Here is a 26653-nt window from a genome sequence, read left to right on the forward strand (position 1 = left end):
TAATTGAAGGTGATTTGTGCTCATCCACCTATCAACATGGGACATGCATTCTTTGAATCGCAGCTTTGTTTCCGCTGGATCTGGGCCAAGAGTGACCAAGATCTGTGTATCATCAGTGTATGATACGACATCAAAGCCGTAAGATCTGATCACCTTGGCCAACGGTGTTATGTAAAGATCAAAAAGAGTAGGGCTTAGAACGGAGTCCTGTGGCACTCCCATCTTAACTGGTCTGTTACAAGAGTGTTTCCCACCTGTACCGTTGTAATTCCTTCTGTTAGGTAACTGTTGAGCCATTTTAGGGCGTTCCCCCTGACACCAATCTCCCAGAGCCGATGTTCTAGAATGCTGTGGGAGATGTTGTCAAAAGCGGCGGATAAGTCAAGCAGGACCAGGATTGATGGCTGATCTCTGTCCAAAGCTAGCCTGATGTTATCAGTTACCTCGACCAGTGCTGTCTCCGTGCTGTGGGCAGCCCTAAACCCCGACTGAGAGGGATCCAGTAGCCAGTGGCTTTCAAGATGAGTGACGAGCTGTTGATTTACTAGTGATTCCAACATCTTCCCAAAATAGGGGAGCAACGAGATGAGACAATAATTCAGGAGAAGTTTGGGATCGGCTGAAGGTTTTTTTTAATTGGCTTGACCCTGGCAGCTTTCCATAATTTTGGGAACTCAACCTGCGATTATGATCTGTTAAATAGGTCAGTGAGACTATCTAACCGTACCGGTGCGATGGTTGGGAAACATTTTGGTGGCACAGAATCGGTAGGTGAACCCGATTTTATTTTCTGCATAGCTTTTACCACCCCTTCGGAGTTGCATTCAGAAAATTGGTTGTTATTTTCTTGAGGCGGAAAGAAGTTATGGATGGCAATAATTTTGTCATCAAAGTATTTAGAGAGAGAGTCAGTCCATTCTTGAGAGTTGGAAGTTAGTGACTGAGTGAGAGGTGTTGTAAATTATTTTAAGGTTTGGTAGAGCTCCTTACAAGAGTTTGCCGCTTTATCTATTCTGTTTAGGAGAAACAATTTTTTTGCTTGTCTGATGTCCTCCATATAACTGCGGTGGATGTTTTTATATAGTTCGCGGTTGGTTAAATCTCTAGTTTTTCTCCCATTTCCGCTCTGCTGTGCGAAAGGATAGCTTCACTGTCTTTAATTTCTCCGTGAACCAGGGGGCGATCCTAGATTTAACTTTGACCCTGGTGAGAGGGGCGATTTTGTCTAATGCAGCAGTAATTGCTTTATCAAAGGAGGTTGCTGCCAGATTGATGCTGGCCTCCTAGCTAGTGTAGAAAGAGCTGAAATATTTTGAAAAGCGAGATGGAGTGACTTTGCGCCATGACCTTCGCCATATTAGTTCATTTCTAGGGTTAGCTTTGATCATATTTACTAAGATAACAAATTTTAGTAAATAATGATCTGTCCATAACAATGGGGTAGGAGATTCTACTGTGATATCTGGAGAGTTTGTAAAGAGAAGATCAAGCGTGTGACCTGCAATGTGGGTGGGACCTGTTACCAGTTGGACTAATCCTAATGTATTCATATTTGTGATGAGCCGATCTGCATCAGAATTCTGTAATATCTCAGCTTGATAATTGAAAAATCTCCTATTAAGAAAAAAAAGTCAGAGGCCAGCACTTGCGGAGAGATAGTCTCAAGTAATTTGTCTGGGAAATCGTTTTTAGGGCTAGGAGGTCTGTATATTAGAGCTCCCCTCCCGGTGCCCTTAGATATTCCTTCTATCCTGAATACACATAGTTCTAATTGGCCAGACCTAACAGTTTCTAAGGAGGTAATGGTCATTCCAGGAATAGTAGCAATGAGTAGACCTCCTCCTCTTGTCTCCTTTCTGTCCACTCTAGTTACGTTATATTGCGGCGGAAAAGCTGTATGTACATCAGCAGAGGTGTGCTCATGTAGCCAAGTTTCTGTAACAAAGCAGATATCTGGTGCCTCCATATCTATGAGTATCCATATCTCCACCGAGTGTTTCGGGATGGAGCGTGCATTAAAGTAAATAGCCTTTAGTGATTTGGGAATTATAGTGTGGTTTGAGTCTCGAGATGGTTGGACTTTGCTCGGTAGAGCGGGTTCTGTTGAACATGATATACCTTGAACTCTGTTAATTTTTTCTTCTAAAGTGACTGAGGGTCTGCAGTAAGGATTATTTAAGTCTTTTAACTCTTGACTAGAGTATTTTATTGGTGCCATATTAATTACTCACCGATTGGCGCACCAGAGCAGAGAACTGGGATTGAGTAAAAAGTGCAGGGGTCCTGGCAGCTGGCAGCGGTCAAGCGCGGACGGGCGCAGACGGGCTTGCCTTTGGCGCGCCTCCGGTGCGCTGCCGGCGTGCCGCTGCACGCGTCTGCGCCCTGCCCCGCTTCATGTAGGGTTAGAGATAATTTCGGGGACTAGAACACCAACTGCAACTTCCGGTCGGCAAACCGGAAGTTATGTCGTTGCCTTTGTCGTCCCTCCGTTCAATCAGCACACGCCGTGACGGACCAGGGACTAAGGCAACTAATCACACAGGTATGTGAAACAGACTAAAAAGGATATATGCGGCGCAAATTAAAATGATTAAAAACACATTTTGTCGCAACGGCGACTGACTGCAAGCTCACAGGAGATATAACAAAGATTAGACCAGCTAGAATGCTTTGATGCTAGCGAGGCTAAAAATCAGCTGGTGCAATATAAAGGGTCATAAGCCCTGCAGCATGTACTCACGGAGCGTCTGCTGTACACGTCCGTGCCCTGCCCTGCTTTATGTAGGGTTAGAGCTAATTTCGGGGACTAGAAATGCCAACTGCAACTTCCGGTCAGCAAAAGATGTTAGCTTGTGCAATAAAGAATTCTGAAGTCGACAAAGTTAATAGACCCTAAGCACTGTAAACTGCCCCAGATCACCATATGTGAAAGTGATGCCAAGACTCAAATGGCTGTTTGGTACTTTGAAATCGCTGCGGTTTGTGAAAAAGAAAGGAAATATAAAGTCGTGCTTGCACAGCTTCACACAATTTCTCAAAAAGGGTGTAAGTCATTGAAATTTATGGCAGTATACACTCCTTAACAAGAGTTGATTTTTAAGTTCATAAAAAATCAAACGACCTTGAAACCATTTAATGCCCACATGTCTTTGTTACAAAGAAATATGCCCTTAAATAAAGTAACTGGTGACCATGTAACGCGCTTCAAATCCCTTTGGTTGGGTGTCTGCTGCTGTAAGCAGGTCATAGCCAGGTGTAAACAGGGCGCAAACTCTTTAATACAAGCATTTGGAATGGAATAGGTGTCGCATTTATGCGAGACCTAGTGCATTACAAATGGAAGGCATCACGGGAGGGGGGAGGCATCACAGACAACGCGAGGGGGAGGCATCACGGACAATGGAAGGGTGTGGAGGCAAGTGAAAGGCACGGACAACGGGAGGGGGGTCACGGGGGAGGAGTGAAAGGCATGGACAACAGGAGGGAGGGCGGGGGGAGTGAAAAGCACAGACAATGGGAGGGAGGGCGGGGGAGTGAAAGGCACGGACAACGGGAGGGGGCAGGGGTGTGAAAGGCACGGACAACACGCATGGACAACGAGAGGGAGGGTGGGGGGAGTAAAAGGCATGGACAATGCACAGACAACGGGAGGGAGGGGGGAGTGAAAGGCACAGACAACGGGAGGGGGGAGTGAAAAGCACAGACAATGGGAGGGAGGGCGAGGCAGGGGAAAGAATGCAGAAAAGCACGTTCTGCATGGAGTAGGAGAACCTCATTAACGAAAATAGTGCTCACAGTCTAAAATAACACATACCATGTAACACTCGAAGTAAAGGGGCCAGTCGCCATGGGAGGTGACAAATGGAGAGGAGGAAGTACTAAGGAGGGACTAGCAAGCCTATTGACGAATCTGAAGCCAGCATTTAGGACAAACAATGACGTAAGCCAATGGCAACTATGGGCGGATAGTGGGCGGAGCTTCTTCTCAGCAGCAAAATGACTATCTCTTAAAAACACATAACTCACTGCAGCGTTCCTTGTAAACCCAGTAGTTATTCTGCAACTATAAAAGTGTTAAGATTGATATCTCTGATTGTTTATCATCCTGCTGGAGATAGATTGGAGATTTGTTTGTTGGCAGTTTTGACTCATCTAATGTAACGCACAAGGGTAATATGCCTGCTGCAAAGAAGGTGCACAATACAGATGGCAAAAATGTATTTAATGTTCCAAAGTTCTAATTAAATAATGGGAAAGCTGGATCTGTAGTTTGTGGCTGTCATTAATTCATTGATGATTAAACCCATATTTGATAGGGACCTCTAAAAAAATAGTTAGTTTCTGTGAAATAAACAAAACATTTAGAAACTTCATATTATTTAATGCATAAAGATAAATTAACCATTGCCGATAGTTTTTGCTTAAAAAATGTCAAGCGCCAACCAGAATAAGCATCAATAGCTAATCTGCAGGTTAGTTTGGTCAACAGTTGGACCCTTTGTATATGAGAGATGACTGGTAGAAATTAGGATAGTATTATGGCTTCTCTTCCATAAAGATTTTTGCATAGTAAAGCATAGGCAGGAAATGTACAGGAAGGTCAAAAAGGCAGGTGGTGCTGTGTGAGGGTCTTTAGGAATAACATTAATGTGCTTACCTCAGAGGTCTACCCAGAGGCCTTCTTTTGGAGATAAGTTGTGCAGGAAGCTTTGTACCAAACTGCTCATGTGTATCATTCATGCAGGAACCCAATTCAAAGGATATTCAGAAAGAATCTGTGTCTTACACTAACAGTGATCCGTGACGTTTATATCAAATAAGCATACATATCTACAATAGTGCATTGAAAAAGGCTTCACAGTAACTGGGCCAGACTGGCCGTACCGGGCATCAGACGTTTCCCAGGGTGTCCGGAAGGGTAGGGGTGCGGTTTAGTTATTGGGGGCCGGTTTTGTAGCAGTGCAGGAGTTTTAAAAATACTGCAAAGTTCCTTGTATATTAAGCAGGTTCCGGGCAACAATAAAAGTGCCAAGATAACTCTGGTGATCAATATACCTGAAAAGAGAGATGGGAGGGAGTTTTCTCTAATGGTTGTTTTGACGCATCTAAGGTAGTGAAGAGGGTTAATACGTCTGATGCAGAGAACGTGTACCATGCATATCAAAGTACAATAATTTATGTGCATAGCTCTGTGGGTTACTGCTTTTTGTTCACTTCCCGAATGAAAATATAATTTTTCCTTTTACTGTCAAGATCTCTCTCAAAATGTTTGTGAGTAGAAGAGTTGGCCAAGCCGGACAGTTCAAAAGGTATCCTTTGCAGGACACTTGAATACATAACGCCTCTGTTTGAGCAGCTAGCTGGCTGACATGGATGTGGAGGGGTCCTGGTGGGTTTCTGGGAGTCAGATCAGATTCTCCTGATGAGTCCCTTTCTCTTCTGAGCCCTGCGTCACCCCTTCCTTCGTGTCCAGGAATGCAACAAAGGCACACCTGTGTACAGGAGGAGCCCTGTATTCATGTCCTCAACGTTTGAGACAAAAAATACTCATTGATTTCTGAACATTGAGTGTAAAAGCGTTAAGGTAACATGCTTTACATAATCTTGCATTCCCTATGAGTGTTTGCTTTTTCTAGGATGTTATTTTTTTCAGGCAGTGCATAATTTGAATTGAGTCACATCCAGGTGTTTATAATGGGGCAGAATTGCGTTGTAGCTGAAGACAGTGCAAGTTTCTCTAAGTGGGGCAGAAGGGTGTTCGGGGGATAGAATGTGGCACTAGACCAGTGATACCGAATTTGGAGCTGGGGAACCTGGTTCAACCTTCATGACTAGTCCACTAGACCACTCTCCTGAGGGAGCACATACTCCTACTAGACCTTAGAAGGCCCAGCTAGACCTTAGAAGCCAGGGTATCTTGGCAACTTGAAGGCCTGTACACCACAATCCATACTGAAGTGCACCTCCTGAGGGGAGGCATAACGAGGAGAAATATTGTTATTTCTCCTTGCTTTTTCCTCTTTCTATATGTGCTGCTGCATTCTACAGCCCACATAGAAAGAGTAACGAGCCTCTTAGGATTGTTTTTGTACAGGAAGGTGCCCCTTCCTGCACAAAACAATCCTGCATGCAATGGAGGCACCCTTGCACCATGGGGCAAGTGTGCCTGTGTTGGCGCTAGGCTGCCAAAACGGCATCAGCACAGGGCAGAAGGACAGGAATGCACCATATTGGATAAATACGGTGCATTCCTGCCCTTTCCCTGTGATGTAGGGCAGTGCAGCAAGGTAACTTGCTGCGCTACCCTACGCCACCATCCCCATAAATATGCCCCTAGGGGGCAGATTTACGAGCCCCTTGCGCCCCTTTTGCATCACTTCTAACATGGGAAAGATGACGCAAAAGTGGCGCAAGGGGCTTGAAAATCTGCCCCCAAAGTTCGCAAACTTCACAGTCTCCGCCTCATGCACAAGCACTTTTAGCATGTGCTGCCTGCCACTGCAATTATGCAGCAATGGAAGACAAAATTATATTGCAGTATTGACTAAATCATGCAGCAAAAAAGGCTGTAGTGTAATGTTGTATATTTTCTGATACTTTATTATTTTGACTTTTTTACACATACTAACAGTCTCTGCAAAGCAGTTTAACAAACAAGTGCAGCACTGAGAACGTGACCAGTCAACCTTTGTGAAGGGCCCTCCACTTCACAGCAACACAAGTCACGTTGTTTTAATCCATTTGAGCTACAAATTTATTTTTGTTAAAACCATCAGATTATGCAGCAGATGTTGCATTATGTGGCAAACACGGGAGAGCTATAATTATGTGGAAAACATTTGCAAACTAGGATATTTTGCCATTCATGTTTGAACTTCTCTCATGCCGTCTCTGTTGGGTGGTATTTCTAGACGCCTACAGTGCTCGTGGCGCGATAAAGGACAAAGGTGTCTAATAGTGATTGCAGAGGATAGTAGTCTGAAGGGGAGAAAATAACTAATTGAGATAATCCTAGGACCACTACCTATTTCTGATTCTACCAATGTTTGAGTCTTATAATTTCAGAATTGATACTTTTGCAATTCTTATTGTTAACTAACTCGAGTAGCAATTACACAAACTACTAATAAAATAGTTGTATTTCATTTGTCTGATACTGCTAAAAGCATCTGCAAAACCACCAGGTCTGGGTTGTTTGAGAGTGCTGTGTTTAGATACAATAACCGGAAACTAAGAGGCATCTAATGCTGGCTTCATGACATGTTGCGTGAAGCATGTAAAACCGTAGGCATACAATTTTGCATGGACCGAGGGGCACAGAATGATGTAATCAACAGTACTCCCCAACACGTGGGGTCTCATGTCATAGAATCTAAAGCCAAATTTTATGTTCACAAATGGTTAGAAAAAGGGAGGAGAAGTGCTGATAAAAGAAACTGCATGGCTTGGACATAAATGGCTTATGATTCCACTTATATGCGGATTTGGGACAATCTGTGATTGAAAACGTATCCCACATTGTAAATGTATTTTAATGTCAATAACTCATATTAAACCTCAAATAAACGAGTATCTATTGGTTGCATTGAATAAAGTTATATGCTGCAACTGGTCAGTGAAATGCCAAACATACTAAAAATTAGGATGTTTTGCTCTTTCTAGCCACACCTCTGACTCCACCCACTGAACCAATCATCTGATTATGCCCGCCCCCTGATGCTCCGCCCACAGTTCCCCTACTTTTTTTTCCCCACTTCGACCACTGGCGGTATGTCCCTGGTGTATCCTAAAAGAGCAAGCAGAGGGTTTGGTTGAAGCCCCATGTCTGTCATGGCAGAGACATGAGAGCAGACGGAAGCCCGGGATGAGGAGGTCACAGGGCACGTCCATGTTAGGTGTGCACAATCTGCCCCACAGGAATGACGTTCACGACAGTGGTCAGATCGAGTGGGATCAAACATGCAACACATTCTTTGACATTATCGTCTCACTATCTTGTCAATTTATCACTGATAAAAAAGGGGTTGCCACACTATGCAAAGTATAAAGGCTTATTTAGAGAGAAAACTATACACATTCACCAGATACCATTGAAAATGTTATTCACAAAGAAGCCACGATTGACTTGCATAGAATCACAGGCTCGCCGTTTTACACATATCATCTTTACTGTCACCCGGGAGTGAAACAGATTTTAGAAAACATACAATGTTGCAAAAGTGGAAAACATGTCTGCAGGTGCACACTCCCTGTAATTAAAGGTGTGCCTCTTTTATTGTCAGCATCCTGTTTACGGTCAGGGTTGGCCTTCAGTTTTAAGTTTACTTACTGTCTACACTCGGAGCCTCTAGAAGCACAGGTTTCTATAAGGACACAGACCTGCAGAAGTCATGTGCATACATATGTCTACTGCAATGGTCTCAAGAGAAGGCACTGAAAAATTCGTAACACGACCGGTAAAACAAGCATTGGCATAGCCAATAGGTCTCGCTTTTGGGACCTTATGTGTTTATTTTGAAGTTTTGGCTATGTTGTAGAGTATTGTGGCTGATGTGTTTTATGTAGAAAAGTTCTAATAAAAAGTGCTATTTGTGGTACTTAGTGGTATTATGTGGAGTGTATTGATGTTGCATTGAGTATAGTGTAATTATGTGGTGTGTAATTATGTGGTACTGAGTGTTGTTATGTGTAGTGTATGTATATTGCATTGAGTGTAGTTATAAATTTGTGGTGTGTTATTACGTGGCACTGAGTGATAATATGTGGATTGTATTAATGTTGTATTGAGTTGAGTGTAATTATGTGGTATGTAATTATGTGTTATTGGATGGTATTGTGTGGGGTGTATGTTACATTTAGTAGAGTGTAATTATGTGGTATGTAATTATGTGGCAGTGAGTGGTATTATTTGGGTGTATGTTGCATTGAGTGCAGTATAATTATGGAGCATATAATTATGTGGCACTGAGTTGTATTATGCGGAGTGATTTTGTGTTGTATTGAGGAGAGTAATTATGTGGAGTGTAATTATGTGGCACTGATTTGTTTTATGTGTAGTGTATTTATGTTGCTTTGAGTAGAGTGTAATTATGTTGCATGTAATTATGTGGCAGTTAATGGTATTATGTGGAGTGTACGTTTCATTTAGTAGTGTTTAATTATGTGGTGTGATTATGTGGTTTTGAGTGGTGTTATGTGGAGTGTATTTATATTTTATTGCGTAAAGTGTAACTATGTGGCGTGTTATTATGTGACACTGATTGATATTATGTGGTTTGTATTTAGAGTTTGTAGAGTGTAATAATGTGGCATGTAATTATGTGGTATTGAGTGGTATTATGTGGGGTGTATGTTGCATTTAGTAGAGTGTCCTGACAAGCCTCTCACCTTGTTATGCACAACACGAGGTTGCCTATTAGCTTCACACTGGCGAGTGCTCCCTATGTATGTACACTGACTCGCAATCACGGACTCCACATAGGCAACGGAACTCGAATATTTACACATTCTTTTATAGAAACAGCATGGATTTAACTCTGATACTCGCAGTACCCAGCACATAACGGTGGAGCAGTGGTTACAGACAGCATGTTTACTCTCACACATTGAGTCACACCTGCAGGGGGGGCTGCGCCACCCACACTGCCCTTTCGTGCCTGCTTCTGAAGCCTCTCCCCTGGTGTCGCTAAGGTACATAAAGGACCCGTCGTAATTTCTGACCCTTTCGCCTGGCCTGGCAGCGCCCCTTCCAGCCCCCGTCTCCTCAAGAACCCATAGCCCGATCTACATCTTTTATTAGGGACCTAAAACGCCTGCTTATTTGGAAGGCAAGGGCGATCTGTTTATGGCGGTTCCCTATCTCCACTTCAAACGGAGACGGTGACAGAGGGGGAAACTGTACAAACTCAGCATTGGCAGTCTTTGTTAAACAGCTAGGCGTGTCGTTTCTTCCCTGCAGGATTTTCATATTTGTGAGACCTGCTGACCTGCGTTTCACCCCAGCCCTGGCTCTCCCTCGCTGCCTGACGAGCAGCCTGCCTCAGTCACACTGAATGCGGCCGACCATTAACTTGGGAGACAAGCATTTACAATGCAATGGTCTCGGCATTGGTAAAGTTAGAGCTGTTGGCATTGCTCATGACATTATTTTTGTTTATGTCTTTGTTTTTAAAACATTTAAAGAAACGGCATTGTTATTTACAATGTCAATAGCTTAATCACTCTCAAATGCGAGACCTATTGCATTTGCACCCACACACAGATTAAGCTATTGACATTGTAAATAACAATGCCGTTTCTTTAAATGTTTTAAAAACTAAAACATAAACAAAAATAATGTCATGAGCAATGCCAATAGTTCTAACTTTACCAATGCCGAGACCATTGCATTGTAACTGCTTGTTCTTAAAGAATGGTTGTCAACTAAGGCCCTAACGACGTTGCTCGGTCTCAAATTGTTTGGCTTGCACCTAATCGCCATGTTGGAATTTCCATATTATCCAACGTTCACTGGATGTCAAAAGTGAAACACGCTTTGCCTTGATTCAATTTTCATGAAAGAAAGTGCTGTTTTATTTCCTTAAAAAACACAGCACTTCCTATTAAAATGTGTTAGTTTTAGCAATATCGTAACATATCTCAAAGCAATTACAAATAATTAAGAGCATCGCAGAGACCTTGTTTAAAGGGCAAAGGGCCTGTGCACAAACCCACCTGTATTATAAAGAATATAATGATCAATACATAAATACAAGTGAATGTTTACCGATTTTGGAAATGTCGCTTTCTTAGGGTTTACTAACGCTAGCTGCTCATTTTCCAGCCAGGCTAAGGACAAAGGGGAGCATGTATGCATGACTGATTAAAAAAAAAAAAATTAGACACAGTGAGCTGTATATACTCTGACAACGGAGAGAGAGTCACAGGGCAATCTTAGGAATTTATACTTCTATCAAGAATTAACTGAAGCCACATTACACAGATACAGTTAATGCCAGTTGCAGATTAAGAGCGGTCGATTTGCCAGGTTGCATAAGCAGTGCTGAATACTTAAGCAGATTAAATAGACTTTTTGAAGTATGCACAATAGCTTTGAATACAGGTCTGTATATGCTATTTGTGGAATTGGATGAACTAACAATTGATTCCTCTCACCTCTCAAACTGTATGCTCAAAGTTGCATAGCACTATATTTAGATGCACAGTTCAAAAAACCTTTATTGTTACCAGGCCTTCATGGATACTGTTTGCGAGGAGGGCTAACATTAGAGGATCTCACCAGTGCTGGCACCGCAGGGTGAGACTGCTGGAGACCTTGTAGATTTGGGCAAGACAAGTTAGGGACAAATGTAGTGGCAAATGGAACTTATAATCGCTCCTTAGGCCTGTTGATGCTGGGTAAACATTTGTAGAACAGATACACCACTTTAGTGAGGGGTTTGGAGTGGAGGTTTTGGCAAATAGAACACTTCGATAAGAGGCAAGTAACATTGGTCACATTTTCGTAAAATGTGAAGACCACTCTACAGAAGGGACAAAAAAAATACCTTCAGCCTTTTGCTACTGAAGTAATTTTTAAAATGCTCCTGCTTTAGGCAGTCAACTGGTCTAACCGTGGTAACTAGAAGTGGAGGCCATTTTAAAGCTTTCAATACTATACGCAGCAGTGTTACCACTGAGACCACTTTCTCTCTTTAGCTAATCCTCATCCTGAGTGATTACATGAATGGTCTTCAACGGGATATACACTTCCAGCAGCTGGGGCTTCCTTTTCTTTTTTATTATATTTTGGGACTATAGGTTAAAACTATGATATTAGAACAAAACAACCAAAACAAGCAATGGCAAAGCCAATAGGACTCGCGTATGTGAGATTTATCGGCTCCGTCAATGTTTAGCCATGTTGTCTGGCAGCACAGTTGCTGTGCAGCATGGTTGACAAGACATTTTTTTTAAATTGCTATGGTGTGGTGAATGCAGGGCGTGGCAATTTTTTATTTTTTTTTAAACTTTCAACCATGTTGCACGGCAGCCGCAAGACCTAATGGCTTTGCCAATGTTTTTTTTTTATTTACTGCTGACCAGGTAATACACCAGGATGACGCTGAGGAGCAGGGCACAAAAGAGCGTGAGCCGGTGGCACGCCTTCTGAAAAGAGGTGCCCGACAGCAGAAGGAAGATCGGATGTTCCTTCATGCCAGAGGCAGACGCAGAGATTATGGGGCAGTGGCTGTACCAAAAAAAGAAAAGGAAGCAGGCAGAGTTCATTAGCGCGGCGCGGCCAACTCCATCCTCCGTCTTGGGAAACCCATGAAGAGCAAAAGCCGCATATCTGGGGAGGTTGCTTTGGAGTGGAGAAGGAGAGAGGGAGGATAAGCTCGGGTGTAAGCAGAGTGTGTGGAGAGACCAGTGGCACCAGACGCGTGTTGTATTTTTCTTTATTGGCCTGAGAAAGGACTATATTTCAGGGCATTAAGAGGTACAACCAGGCAGTAGGGATGCAAGAGAACATTGGGGAAGAGCGGGTGTAAGCAACAATATGGGAGCAGGGCGGTAGGGCAGGTTGCAAGCAACGACACAGGCAGGGGAGGACAAGGTGCAAGCAACAACGTGGAAGGAGTGCAGTGGAGTAGGCATTCAACTTAACTGACATTCCGGGAGTGGATTGTGCGAGGGAGCAGCAACACAATGGAAAGCAGGAGGGGGTCGAGCAGCATGAGGGACCGTGGGAGTGTCAAGCAAGATGACGGACAGCGGGAGGAGGATGGTAGTTGTCAGGAAGATGAAAGATAGCAGGAAAAGGGCAGAGGGGGAATGGGTAAGCAACGAAGTGAAGTAGGGGAGATGGACAGTAAAAATACAAACATATGGATTGTAACATCTAAAGTAAGAAAAACAAGTAAACTAAAAGTGACAGTAGACGCACACTTGACAAGGAAGAGGTAATTGGTCCATGCTCTAGCGAAAGCACAAACAAACGAAGAGAAAATACAACTTTCATGCGCTGACCAATAAGAAGCAAAGAAATGAGGGTGACGATGAAGCCAACCTATGGTAAGCATTCGGCGGGCTTAGAGCCCTTTCCAAGTTTTATTTTAGTTAACAAACGATCTTGCAGGCAACAGCACATGCGCCGCCTCAGGTGAGACATACAAACAACCAAATATCATTGATTATGTTTTTTCATTTGGTCATTGCTGACTCAATAATCAACATAATTCAGCAGCAAGAACACGGAATGGCAGTGATCATAGGGAGTTGCTTAAGAACAATAGAGGCAATCTGGAAAAGAAGACGGTCAAAAACAGAAGGCAAAAATAATTGAGAAGGGGGTGAAAATATTTACTTTTAGGGTTTGTTTTAGGCGCAGCCAAGTGAAGCGCAGAGTAAACATGACATTTTCGTATTCAGGGCCCGGCCACCCATCCCTTTACACTGCTGCTGCCGGTCAAGCTGGGATGCGGGTAAATAAACTTTAAGTGGTTGGCGTCTTGTCCCATGCCTGCAGCGCTGATGCAGTTAAAAGCAGTGGGAGGGAATGCTGATAAGGTGTCTGTGTACTCACCAGGCCTCGCTACCGGGCTCCGCCGCGCTCCGAGAGTGCTGGCCGTGCGTGCGCAGCATCGGAAGAAGTGTTCCAGAACGCACAGAAAGAGAACGTAGCGTAGCGTGCTTGTCACTGATGATGTGTCTGGGCTTTTGGCCAATCAAAAGCCACGTTTTAATATTTGTAATCGATTCTACTACTTCCCCGGTATACTTTTACATTATTTCCTCTGCAAACCTTACTACGTTTTAAAATATTTATGTTACTTTTAGGGTAGTTGTAGAATTATTGAACACTTTTTTCTAGGTGCATAGTTGCCTTCCAAATATACGACGCGTTAACAGCTCGCCCTCGGAAGAAATAACACAGCTTCGCATTTCGAATAGTTTGCCACAGAACTGTCTTTTTCACAGGGCGGGGGTCTGGTTATCCTTGTTTACGCATCTGTGGTCCGCGCCAAACCAGGTTAGTTCCCACTTCTAAGCAGTAGAAAACTGATGACAGGAGTGAGGGAAATTAGAGACACCATCCGCTGTAGAGAACTCCGCTGACTGTACGATGTGGCGTGGCAGAAGCATAAGGGGATCGTAGAATAGGAAGTGACTTGTATTATATTCTTAGCTCTCGAAAGGAGGGAATGGAAGAAAACGTGTAAAGGGGAGAGAAAGCAGGGCACCACCGCCTTTCTCCGAGGCAGAGCAGAAATGCCTCGGAGAAACGCAGCGTCCATTTCGGATTCGGGGGCGTGTTTTGCTGTTATCTCCTCCAGCCATTGGCTGGAGGAGAGAATGAGACTTCTTGCCAAAAACATGCCCCCGATCCGAAAAGGATGGGGCATGATCGGAGTGACGGGACCTCTTCTCCAATGGCTGGCCAGCATTGAAGAGGCCAGCCAATGGAGAACAGGGGAGAAGAGGGGCGGGTTCAAGCCCCTCTTCTCCAAAACATTAAATCTCTCGACTTCCGGTTCTGCCTTCGGCAGACCGGATGGTCCCGAGACCTAAAAAACTGGCCTGGCAAAGAATTGCATTCTCCCCCTGAACCCCTGCCCCACCCCTCCCCACATACACCCATGCTCATCTCGTGCTTTAACGCAACTCGCCGTTAAATTCACTATACACATTTTTTCAGGAAACTACTTTTAAAATAAAAAAATAGATTTTTAGCGTAAACCAAAATTGAAGCTGTGGGTGACAATGACAATATTTTAATAAGTACGAGATGGAATACGGATTCCAACTTACATCTCTGAACACAAACATTTACGATTAAAGGTGGGCACCCGTCCCATTTCCCAGGGGTACAGAATAAGAAATACTATAATACACGTGCGTCCTGGAAACTAGTCTCTGTTACTCTGAAAAAAGCATCCCCTTAACAGAGTCCACTAGAAGACAATAGCATGTGTACAAACACTCTCCAAAAACAAGATACTCACCAAGAATCATGTTAGCAGCTTTGAAGGAAATAATAGAGCCCCCGAGGCCATGATTACATTTGCGGTAAAGTGTGGCGTTAGGTAAACTAAAGTTTATTTTAAGTGAGGGAAGTGTGCCTGCAGGAACTGACGAGCAAAAAACAAAACAAAAAAAACAGACCCACAAAGCGTTTCCCTTGCGGGAGCGAGCAGGGGCACCATTTGTTTGCAAGTTAATTACAAACAGATGTTGCCAAAGCTCACTCCCGCAAGGGAATCGCCAAACATACACGCGTTGCCATTGAAAGCAATACAAAGCGTGCACGTTTTTGGGCGAAAAAGCAAATCGATTCCAAGAGATCCCTTCCTATGCAGCGCGCGCTGCGTAGGCAAGACCTAAAAAGGAGTACAAAGTTTGTGATTTTTCTGAAAAAGGAGTACTCTGTTGAAATAACTGCTGCTTTGAGAAGAGTCGCCCTGGAATAGATTGCCAAATTTCATGCTAAAGAAACAATAATTGTTTCCAACCTCGTTTAATTATATTATAACATAGTAGAATTTCCTGTAGATAAAATGCTTCCCCCAGTCTATCAAATAAGGATATTAATATATGGTCTGGACAACAGTGTCGCCTCATTAGTACCTGTGTAATACCTATATACAGCAATCAACAACTGAAGGACGGTGCTACACAACATCTGCTCCTCATTTTCAGTAACATTTGATCTGATCTGAAAACATAAGCATTTATGTTGAAATCTGCAAATTATACAGCAGATGCTGGAATGTGTGCCAAGTGCAGCGATTCTTATGTAGTCTTTCTTTTACAACAAGGAAGATTGATGGTGTGGCTGAAGTGATGCTCTAAAGGCAATTCCGGCCATTAATGTCATAGGAATCAAGCTCTCCTGGCTGAAGAGGGGTGAATCCCCGAAACCGGTCCTAGGATGCTTGTTTCCAGTCCAGGGAGGACCTGACTTGGCAGTTCGGGCTGGACTGTACCCATGAGGCACAGGGTCAAGACTGATTTGCATATGGCTGGGTTCAAACTGGAACAGCATGGTGAGCAAAAAAACGATGGATTTAGGCCCAGATCTGTGTACTGGGGTGCATGTATGACATTGTTCTGCATTCTGTCCATCAACTGTTGTTTTTGCACTGATGGTAAAATTAACTCACCAGACCACTCACATGCACATATGTAAATCATTCGTTCTATTTTTTACTTCTCAAATGTTTTACTTTACTTTTTTACCTCGTATTTCTTTACTTCTATTTGACTTTACCGTTTATCACATCAAGTTTTCCCTGTAGTCTCCTTTTTTTTCACCCTTTTTGGTGTTTACTTAATTACCATTTTTACCTCACAGGACAAGCGCCAAACCATATCTTTCTTGCTTTTTAATTTTTCACTCTAGTCACTCCTTCGTTTTTTATTGCCATTTTTCTGCTCTCTATTTTTTTCTCATAAAGAAGAACCTTTACACCCTCTTCCCTTCTCCTTTTTAGGTCTCGCGCCTAGCGATGCAGTGCATAGCACTGCTCGCGCAGCGAGAGTCCTTTTGCAGGGGTTTCCAAAACGGAGCCTAGAATCGCAAGCGCTTGTGCTTGTGCTTTTCCTTTTGTGCCCCGCTATTGGCCTTTGCGTGCGTGTTTTTTAGCAAGAGAGCACGCAATAGGCCAAAGGCGGGCGCATTGCTCCGCCCATGGCCTATTGGTGTCTATTACGCACACCAAAGGCCATGTGGTTTCAATTATCGTGCCCAGACACAGGCGTGATAATTGAAACCACATGGCTCGCAGTGGCGCGTGCGTGCACAGCACTCGCGGGCTTCTTTGTTTTTCAAGCGAAAGTCAAAGCGAACGCTTTGCCTGCCACTTGTTAATTCTGGTCGGCAAGAATTCCATCTTCCTCGCTAGACAAAGGGGGAGAAGTCGGCCTACAGATTCCTGATCTATGAAGATCTACTTACACATATGTAACGGACTAGCTCTATGTCTTCCCGCATTTTCGATAAATATTTTAAATGGAATTCAGATCTTTTCAAATCTGCCCATCCTATCAGTTATTAAAGCCGCCAGCTTTTCCATGGAAAAAATATGCCATAATTTAGGCCACCAAAGATTGACTTGCCTCGAGATGTTTTGGAAACCCCAGAAGAGACTGTAAGACATGCGAAGGCTTTGTTGAAGGAAAGAGCACTTCGTGCACTTTCTCACAAATGTTATTAAGTGCGCAGAAGCGTGAATCCAGGCCGGGTTTTCCGACAGGCCGAGCCTTGTCAGGAACCTCCGGCAGCCTTTCCCTGCCCTGCCAGGAGCCGAGGACACGCAACCGCAGCGGGGCTGGAGGACAGCGGAATACGCAGGGTCTCTCCATGTAACACTGGCAGCGGAGGGCGGGGAGTCCAGCGCACCGCAGGGGAAACACCGCTCTCCTCACTGCCCGCCACCGGCGTGGCACAAGGATTCCTCGACTCCCTCCAAGGTAAGGGAACGACATTATGTGCAATGTGCACGTTTTAACAAAATAAACTGCTCAAAATGTGTGTCCGCTTCCAGCTCCCGCTGAAGTAGCGGTGAGCAGAAACTAGGTGCAATTTAGTTTGTCCTGGAAATCGAATATGTAGTTTTAGTTCGGTGTGTTCCTGCCCTGCACCCACAGGCATTAATTAGTTTGTAGTCTGCGGCTCACGTGTTCGTACCACGAAGTGCGTGAATGCGTCTTTTGGGGTCCGTGCATAGTGTGGCGTTAAGTTACGTAATATTTGCCAAATTACAAAGACGAGTGAAACCATTCATTTTAAGGTGCTCGCGTGCTCGTGATTAATACATGATATTTATTATCCCTCCGTCGAACCTTTGGCGATTTAGTACAATGGGTATGAGGTGTTAATGCAACCTCTGCGGAGCTCAACGTGCAAGTTTCAGGTGGAATGTATGAAGTATTTGCCCTGTAAAGGCATACAATAGCCTTGTCCCCGTCTGATGTCGACAACTTGACCTTTAATTGTTACGAATAGTATGATGATTTATCTACAGTGCTATGTAGCTGCAATACTGTGAGACCAATCGCTGCATAAACAGTTGTTACCCGATGTGGAACCAAGCCCTTCCCGCCAGAGTGCATCACTTATTTTTCGTTATGCTCCTCAACTCAACAGTCCCTGGCCTCTCTGCTGGGAGGACCAACAAGGGAGCCAATGTGCAATCGTATTTATATGAAGAGAATAACTTCATCGGAAATCGATCTGAGATTTTAAAAAAAAGTTGCTTGGGTTCCGGTTCAGTGCCCTGGCCTGGAATGATCCTGTTGGAGCAGGTTCAAGGCTAATTTGTACATGTCTGCGTCCAAACTGAGGTGGCATGGCGTGCAGAATAACGATGGACTGGGAGGCGGCACTGAGGAATTATCAGCAGCTGAGATTCATTCACACATTGCAGCTATTACTTTTTTGTACACTTCTGTACTAATAGAGCAAGGCCTGTGCCGAGTATCAATGTCCACATATTCCTGAGTACATTGCCTTGTGCTGTGCATGGTGCCATATATTTCTTTCTTGTTCTGTAAGAGCAGCTTAGTTAAGGACTGAGCCCTGTTAGTAGCTGTAGTGCCCGTTTTACAGAGGGAGCGGCGCGTGAAGCGTTTAGTTGCAGTTTTTACGACTCCTAAGAACTAGGCGCTAGGCCGCCCCTGACAGCGATGAGACTGCCATTGCCCGCGGTCCCAGCAGCGGTTTATCCCCTCAGCCTCCGGGTGTTCCACATTTATCATCTGTGGCACGCGCCATCATTTCAAATATTACCTTGGTGAACCTTTTTCACCAGGATACAATAAATACTTTTATAAGCCGTTCCCGCTGTCCCTGTGCTGGGAGGAGAGAATGTGTACAGGCAAATGTCCCCTGGTAGTGCCCAAAGCGCCTAATGCGCTCTCGGTGCGCTTAAAACGCTTCACGTCTCAAAAGGTTCATAGGGTCTCCGCGAGGGGGAAGTGTGTGTGTTTTGTGTGTGTGAGGGTGCGTGTGCTCTGTTTGTGTGCGTGTGCGTGTTTTATGTGTGTGAGCGTGCATGTGTTCGTGTGTGGTTTGTATGTGTGTGTGAGTGTGTTTGTCTCTGTGTGCCTGTGTGTGTGTTTTGTGTTTATGTGTGTGTGCGCGCCCGCAGCACGTGATCCACATATGCAATCAGTATTTTTAGGTCTTGCCTGTTGTAGTGTTCTTGTATTAGAATAAGAATAAGCCCCACGTTACTAGGTTACCAGAATTGGAACATGGAACCTATAGAATGTCATGTGTGGTAGAATGTTAGCAAATGATCATTATTGGCAGTTGCAGGAGTTGATGATGGATGGGGTCGTTGTCTCTGGATCTTAATAAACCTCACTTGGTTTAACCAACACTTCTGTTCTCCTGCATAATTTAAGAAGATCATCTTTTACATGTGGCGACGCTTGGAACTACCTACGCATTCCAGATCGACCTCAACACATCAATTCTAACGAGACAAAACCTTCTGAATCGACCTGCTATTCATCGCGCTGGGCCTTACCTTGGCATCTTGAGGAGAAGTGACATTCTGTCAACTCTGTGTGTCTGGGGCTGACGTGAGTACTTCTGAGATTTCACACCCTCTCCTCGCTCGTGGATATTGTGGGGGTACTTCACCGCGCGCACCTCTCGCGCATTGTGCTCGCGAAGCCTGCTTCCATGGCCTTCTCGCGTCCTGCACTCGTGAACACTCTCTGCAGAAAGGATTCGTCTTGTGCTGACTCTGACGCTTCAAGAACAGCGTCACAAAGCGTGATTTTGTCACTACACCATGCGGGGGCCATCTTGAATTTCTTCAATCCCCGATGCGTTTCCATGACAACCCGACTCGGTGATGTGCTCACCCTTCATTAAAAGTGTTATTTAAGCGCATTCCTGACTCGGTGATGCGCACACCTTTATTGAAACTACAAATCTGATGTACACAGCAACACGTTAATTAATACTACTCGTCACAAAGTTGTTTTGTTGTTACACGCGCACAATCACTGATGCGCACAGTTAACATTCTTTTGTCATTACGCACATTATCGCTGATGTGCACAGCTGTTTTCATTTTCTTCAGTTACTTTTATTCTGACACACTCAATAATAATTTTTTTTTACTTTGGAAGTGTGTGTCAAGAAAACACATCTTTAATGTTATAAAGGGAGAGGCATTACATTTTACTTCTTCTAAGTGGTATCTTTGTTAAAAAAAAACAAAAGAGGGTTTCTTCTCACTTACCTTCACCATGCAAAATGTACCTGCTCCAACATTCTTTTTGTCTTCACCAGGTGAACCTGCTATACCCTGGTTGAAGTGGAAGAAGGTGTTTAATCATTATGCTCGTGTGTGTGGAACATCTCTCAGCGCAGAGAGGAAAACCTCTCTTTTGATGTATTTTTTGGGACCTGAAGGGCAAGAAGTGTTTGAGTATCTTCCCGATTTATCAGATGGTGATGCATCAGGCCTCAATGAATTTGAAATTTCTATAAAAAAACTTGATTTACATTATTTACCCAAAGTGAGCATGGTTCTAGAAAGATACCACTTTGGGAAACGTATGCAAAAGCCTGAAGAAACTGTCAAACAATATATTACTGAACTACGCAAGTTGGCTTCTACATGCAACTTTGGTGCTTCACTTGAAGAACGTCTCAGAGACCAGATGATGTTAGGATGTAGCGTTGATAAAGCTAAAGACAACTTATGGCAGAAAGATAATCCTTCTTTGCACGAGGTAGTCACAATTGCCAAAACGTATGAACATTCAAAAGTTTGTCTTGAAACGATTCAAAAGGATAAAGACTCTTCCCTTAACAAAGGGCAAAACTCAGTATTAAAGGTGGATAGTGGTAATGATAAAAATATTCATGAAGTCTCAAAGGCCATAAATAAGTCAAATTTTAGTTAAAAAAACTCATCCAGAAGGGATGCTCAACCTGGTAATTCGAAGAATTTTCAAGTTAAATGTTTTAGATGTGGAAACTCAGGTCACATTGCGAACTTTAAAGACTGTCCTGGGTGGAAGGCTATTTGCAAAACATGTGGTCGCAAAGGTCATTTTACGAAGTGTTGTAGGTCAGGAAGAGACCAAAAGAAAATTAGAGAGGTATATTTATTGAGGACGAGGTTGATGAAAATGAGATCTGCCAAATAAAGGTTCTGGCGGACCCATAGATTTTATTCTAATTAATGATGCACCTGTAAAAATGTTATTTGATTAAGGGGCAAAAGTGACATTAATTCCGAAGAAATATTTTGATCAATATTTGTTGGGTAAAGTCACTCTAATGAAACCAGATGTAAAACCAAAGGGTTACAGTGGAGAAAATATTGATCTACTTGGATGGTTTTGGGGGACAATTGATTATAAAGGAAGAATTGTCCCTGCGAAAGTCTATATTTCAATGAAGGGAGACTCACTTTCGAGTTGGTTTCATCAACGCGACTTGTATGTTCTTTTGGATCCTAATCAAAATCCGTCTGTGTGCTTAAAAGAAATGCCTTCTGTCTGTCAGGTTGCTGCAGGGAGTAAAAACTGGGTTAAAGAGTTCCCTGAAGTTTTTGACAAAAAATGAGGGTGTCTTAAACACTACATGCACCAAATCAAAATAAAGCCTGGTTCACTACCTAAGGTGGCAAAAGTTCGTAATGTTCCTCTGGTGGCAAAAGAGACTATGAAGGTTGAACTTGACAAACTAAAGGACAATGGGATCATAGAAGAAGTTGAAGCAACCGAGTGGCTTTCTCCCATAGTTTTGGCTCGTAAGGCTAATGGGGAGGCCAGGCTCTGTGTTGACTTGAGGGAACTTAATAAGGCAGTGGTTGTGGATCACTATCCATTGCCAAATATTAATGAGATGTTGTGCTCTCTTGGAAGGGCGAAACATTTTTCATCTCTTGATCTATCTTCGGCCTACAATCAGGTCAGATTACACCCCTCCTCTCAAAATTTGACAGCATTTGTCACGCCTTATGGCACGTTTAAATTTTTGAGAATGCCTTTTGGCTTAATTTCTGCTGCTTCAGTATTCCAAAGAGTGATGGAACTAGTCTTGAAGGGTACTGAGGGCATCAAAATATACCAGGATGATGTTCTCGTTTTTGGGGTCAACTCTGAAGAGCATGATGGTAGGATGAGGGCAGTGTTGACAAAATTATGTGAGGCCGGACTAACTTTACGAGCTGACAAATGCAAGTTTGATGTGGCTGAAATTGAATATTTAGGTCACCATGTCTCTGGAAATGGAATTAAGCCCAAGGCATCTTTAGTTGATGCCATTTGCAAACTCAGGCCTCCCCAGAGTAAAGACGAACTGGTAAAATTCTTGGGGCTGGACGAATTTTATCATAAATTTGTGCCAAATTTTGCAGGGGTCACCAGACATTTACGTGATCTTTTAAAAAAGGGTTCAGAATTTATATGGTCTCGTGTTTGTGATGAAGAATTTGAAAATCTTAAGAATTGTCTAAATCATGCACAAGATCTTAGCAGAGTTGATCCCAAAAAGGATTCTTATTTAATGACTGATGCGAGCTCCAAAGGTTTGGGTGTAGTCTTATTTCAAAGATCAGAGGGCAAAGAGAAAGTGGTATTGTTCATGTCCAGACCTTTGCGAGGAGCAGAGTATAACTACTCTGTTGTAGAAAGAGAAGCGCTTGCCATCTATTGGTCGATTCGCAAACTACACAAATTTCTTTGGGGAAGCAAGTTTGAAGTCCTAACGGACCACAAACCATTGAAGGAAGTTTTTACAAAAAAGGGGATTGATTTTGTTTCTCATCGAATACGTAAGTGGGTGGTTGCACTACAGGAATTTAATTTTGTTGTTTCGTATCTGCCAGGAGTCTCGAACACACTTGCAAATTGCTAATCAAGACTGGGCACTGTGCGTGAGGAACCTTTGGAATGTGATCAGTTTGGTGGTGAGGAATTTGAAGAAGTTGATGTTTGTCTGTTAAGTGATGGTATTGTATCTGAGAATGATTGGAAAAAGGCTTTAGTCGAGGATGAACTTCTACAAAAAGTTATTGATATGATTTCAAAGGGGTGGTGTGACAAGAAAGACTGTGATGGAGAGTTGACTGGTTTTTGGCAGGTTAAAGACGATTTATCGGTGGTGGATGGTATCCTCTTAAGAGGTAGCAGATTAATTCCTCCTCGCATTCTTTGGGATAGGTTACTGAAAAGTACACACGCCAGTCATATGGGAATTGTTAAAACTAAGGAGAGGCTAAGAGAAGCATATTGGTGGCCTGCCATGGATGTCTGGATTGAAAGAGAGGTAAGAAATTGTTCAGAATGTGCCTGCAGTGACAAGATCTTGAAATGTAGAACTCAACCCATGGTGGTGAGGGAGCAATCTAATGGGCCTTGGTTGGATATTGCTATTGCTATTGATAAAATCTTGCGATATGTACGTTCTGGTGTGCTTGGATATGTACTCTCGCTGGCCTGAGATTAAGGTAGTAGGTTCTATAGAATCTTCGGTGGTGATTGAGTTTTTGGATAGTTTGTTTGAAAGGGAAGGATTTCCCATGTGTTTACTTTCTGATAATGGTGTACAATTCACCTCAGCGGTAGTAGAAGAGTATTTGGTCTCCAGGGGCATCAAACATAAGAAGGCAGCTCTTTATCATCCGGAGAGCAATGGAGCTGTGGAAAGGTTTGTGAAGGTGTTAAAAGAGGCCGTACAACAAGCTGTTGCAAGTGGTGCTGACTGTGAGGTAGCCATGATGAAAAAGGTTAGGGAATACAGATTCACTTCTCACTCCTCCACAGGTGTTTCACCGTTTCACTTGTTCAAGAGGAGAGTGGCTAACATGGAGGTTTGTCCTTCATGGGTGTCTTCTAAGAGACTATTAGTTGATGCGAATGCTGATAGTGTGGCAGGCTGGAAAGAAAAAGAGTGTGTAATTAAGGAGAAGAGGAAGAAATGGTATGATGTAAGGAGAGCTGTCAAGCACACAGAGGTTTCTGTGGGAGACTGGGTGAAGATAAAATCTCCCCGTTTGGGCAAGTCTAAGTCAAAATTTAGCACCACATTCAGAGTAATCAAAGTCTTCAAGAATGCTGTGAAAATTGGCAATCATAACCTCAAAGAAATGTTGCACTTGAAAGAAATGTTAGACCTCGCAGGGTTCTTCAGCGCCCTGCTAGGTTCCAGGACTTTGGTTTTAATTATTGGTAAAAAATGCTAGATGGAGACAGAGATATGAATTTTTTTAAGCTAATTTTTCTCTTGGTCGATAGGTGTATCACTACTTATTGGTTATGGCGCATATATTGTTATGGCAAGCAGATAAATACGATTACGTGATCCACAAGGGAAGGACCCATTGTGATGGGACAAGTATCTAGCTACCATTGAGACTAAACAAGTGAGGAAGGAGTGGCCGAACCTCTCGTCTAATACACACTAGGTGAGATACTAGCTTTTAATGAGGTTAGATCTTTACAATAATCTTTTGTGCACATAGTGCCTTTTTGTAATTTTGGTGGTGGTTCTTTGCATTTCAATGGTGAAATTCCTCACTGGAGTGTTCTATTTCTTTATTAACTCTTTGACACTAGCCCCCTATTACTATTTAGTGTCAATGACAAAAACTTGCACAGCGCAAATGTATATACATTAGATTATGTGGAAGAGAATTTTACTGTAAATATTGCCTTTTTAACAATTAAATTCTGTGGATTGTATTCTTTTATTGGTTTGTAATTGTATATTTGTATATATTTGTTCACAGCCTTGAAAAAGTCCTGATGGATGAAACACGTGTCGGCTGTTTTGTGTTGTATTGATACATGGGCATAACAAGAAAGAACTATAAAGAATGAGAATTCAATGAAAACTGTGGAGCATTTTGTGGACTTTGAACATATATCCTCCTTTTAAAAATCTCTATTTATGCTTATGTGTGCCTCAACTGATGGGTAACCAGGTTCCAGGACTTTGTTTGAACCTTGTTTTTCCTTTGTACATAGCTCTCCCTCAAATTTCTTTTGATGTTGGTTATATTTTCTTTACGCACTGTTAAGAGGGGAGGTGATGTAGTGTTCTTGTATTAGAATAAGAATAAGCCCCATGTTACTAGGTTACCAGAATTGGAACATGGAACCTATAGAATGTCATGTGTGGTAGAATGTAAGCAACTGATCATTATTGGCAGTTGCAGGAGTTGATGATGGATGAGGTCGTTGTCTCTGGATCTTAATAAACCTCACTGAGTTTAACCAACACTTCTGTTCTCCTGCATAATTTAAGAAGATCATCTTTTACACCTGTCTAATAATTAATAACCATTAGGACAATAATGAGGGCGCCGGCCACCGCCGGACCGATCTGCAGACTCGTCTTTTCCACTTTCATAAAAACAATGATTTGACTTTGAAGAAAATTACTTTTTTTTTCAAAAGTGAAATCCAGCTGCAGCACCCTATCCTTCCCTGTCCCCCAGCCCCTCTTACAGTCCCCCCTCTTTTTTCCCTTTCTTTTAATACTCTACGTTCTATCATTCAATCCCCTTTCAAATTATCAGAGTATTAGGCCCATCAGCAGTAATGTCACCGACACAAAATGAGAGCGGGACTTAAGCACCCAGCAAACAATGAAATGTGTGAGCCCTGGGACAGGACAATTAAGCAGTGGGCTTAGCCAGCGATGGAAATTTATTGCTATCAAATCCATATTTCTATTTTCCCCCTGAACAGTAACCTATTTGAATCTGATTAAAGGTTTTCATTAGAGAGGAGACGGGCCCTGGCGCGCAGTTCAGTGGGAGATTCACAAATACGCTCTTGTTTTAAGGGGTCCCTTTGAGAAGGGTGAGAGTCCGCAGGGCGGATGGAGGATGCTGCCGAAGCTGGAGTCACGCCTGCAAATGATCTTCCAGGAGATCGGTAAGTGCACCATTGGGTGGAGTCCACCAGGTAGACATTCCCCAAGAAGAGTAAATAACAAGCATTAAAAATGCAATAGGTCTCGTATTACTGAAAGTTTTAGCTATTGCCGTTGCATTATTGTTTGCAACAGCAATAGCTCAAACTTTCAGTAATGCGAGACCTATTGCATTGCAAATGCTTGTTCCTCTTTTTTCTGTTCTCCTCATCCCCCCTCCTTATCTATTTTTCCCAAATCCATTTTGGTATTTTTTAAATATTTACTGGCACATGCATCAAGCTAGGATTTTGCGAGTCCTTAATTGCGAATATTAAGGATTCGCAATTAAGGACTCGCAAAATCCTATGCATGTAGGAAACGCTATAATAATAGCGATTCTTACACATTCCTTATTTGTGACTCGCAAATTGCGAGTCGCAAATAAGGAATAGTTTCCCATTCATTCCTATGGGCCCACAGGCCCATAGGAATGACTGGGAAATTGCATGGGAATTGAATTGAATGGGAAATTGCAAGCGCAATTTGCGAGTACCAATAGGTACTCGCAAATTGCGCTAGCAATTTCAGGGTGCAAGGGTGTCAAAAGGACACCCTGTTGCACCCCTGGAATTGACCTGTGCACATATGTTGCGCACACACATGCCCTAAGGGCATGTGTGTTCGCAACATGAAATTTTGAAAAATGCACAAAAGTGCTTTTTTCAAAGGTTTTGCAAATTACCATGAAGTTCAACTTCATGGTAATTTGCGCAC

The 26653-nt window shown here is 43.0% G+C and overlaps 2 long non-coding RNA genes across 2 annotated transcripts in view; one reads left to right on the plus strand and one right to left on the minus strand.

Annotated features, from left to right (window-relative positions):
* The window catches only part of LOC146771010 (uncharacterized), a 59067-nt gene extending 56701 nt beyond the window's left edge, over nt 1–2366 (minus strand). The window contains exon 1 of the long non-coding RNA XR_014975314.1: nt 2232–2366. This is a non-coding gene — a long non-coding RNA (uncharacterized LOC146771010). The remainder of the gene's footprint in view (nt 1–2231) is intronic.
* A 63-nt stretch (nt 2367–2429) lies between these two features.
* Nucleotides 2430–25237, plus strand: LOC146771011 (uncharacterized). The gene is made up of 3 exons (XR_014975313.1): nt 2430–2542; nt 24253–24422; nt 24747–25237. It is a non-coding gene; the product is annotated as an uncharacterized LOC146771011 (long non-coding RNA).
* The last annotated feature ends 1416 nt before the right edge of the window (nt 25238–26653 follow it).

Source organism: Triturus cristatus, unplaced genomic scaffold (assembly GCF_964204655.1).
Source record: "Triturus cristatus unplaced genomic scaffold, aTriCri1.1 SCAFFOLD_149, whole genome shotgun sequence".
Lineage (NCBI taxonomy): Eukaryota > Metazoa > Chordata > Amphibia > Caudata > Salamandridae > Triturus > Triturus cristatus.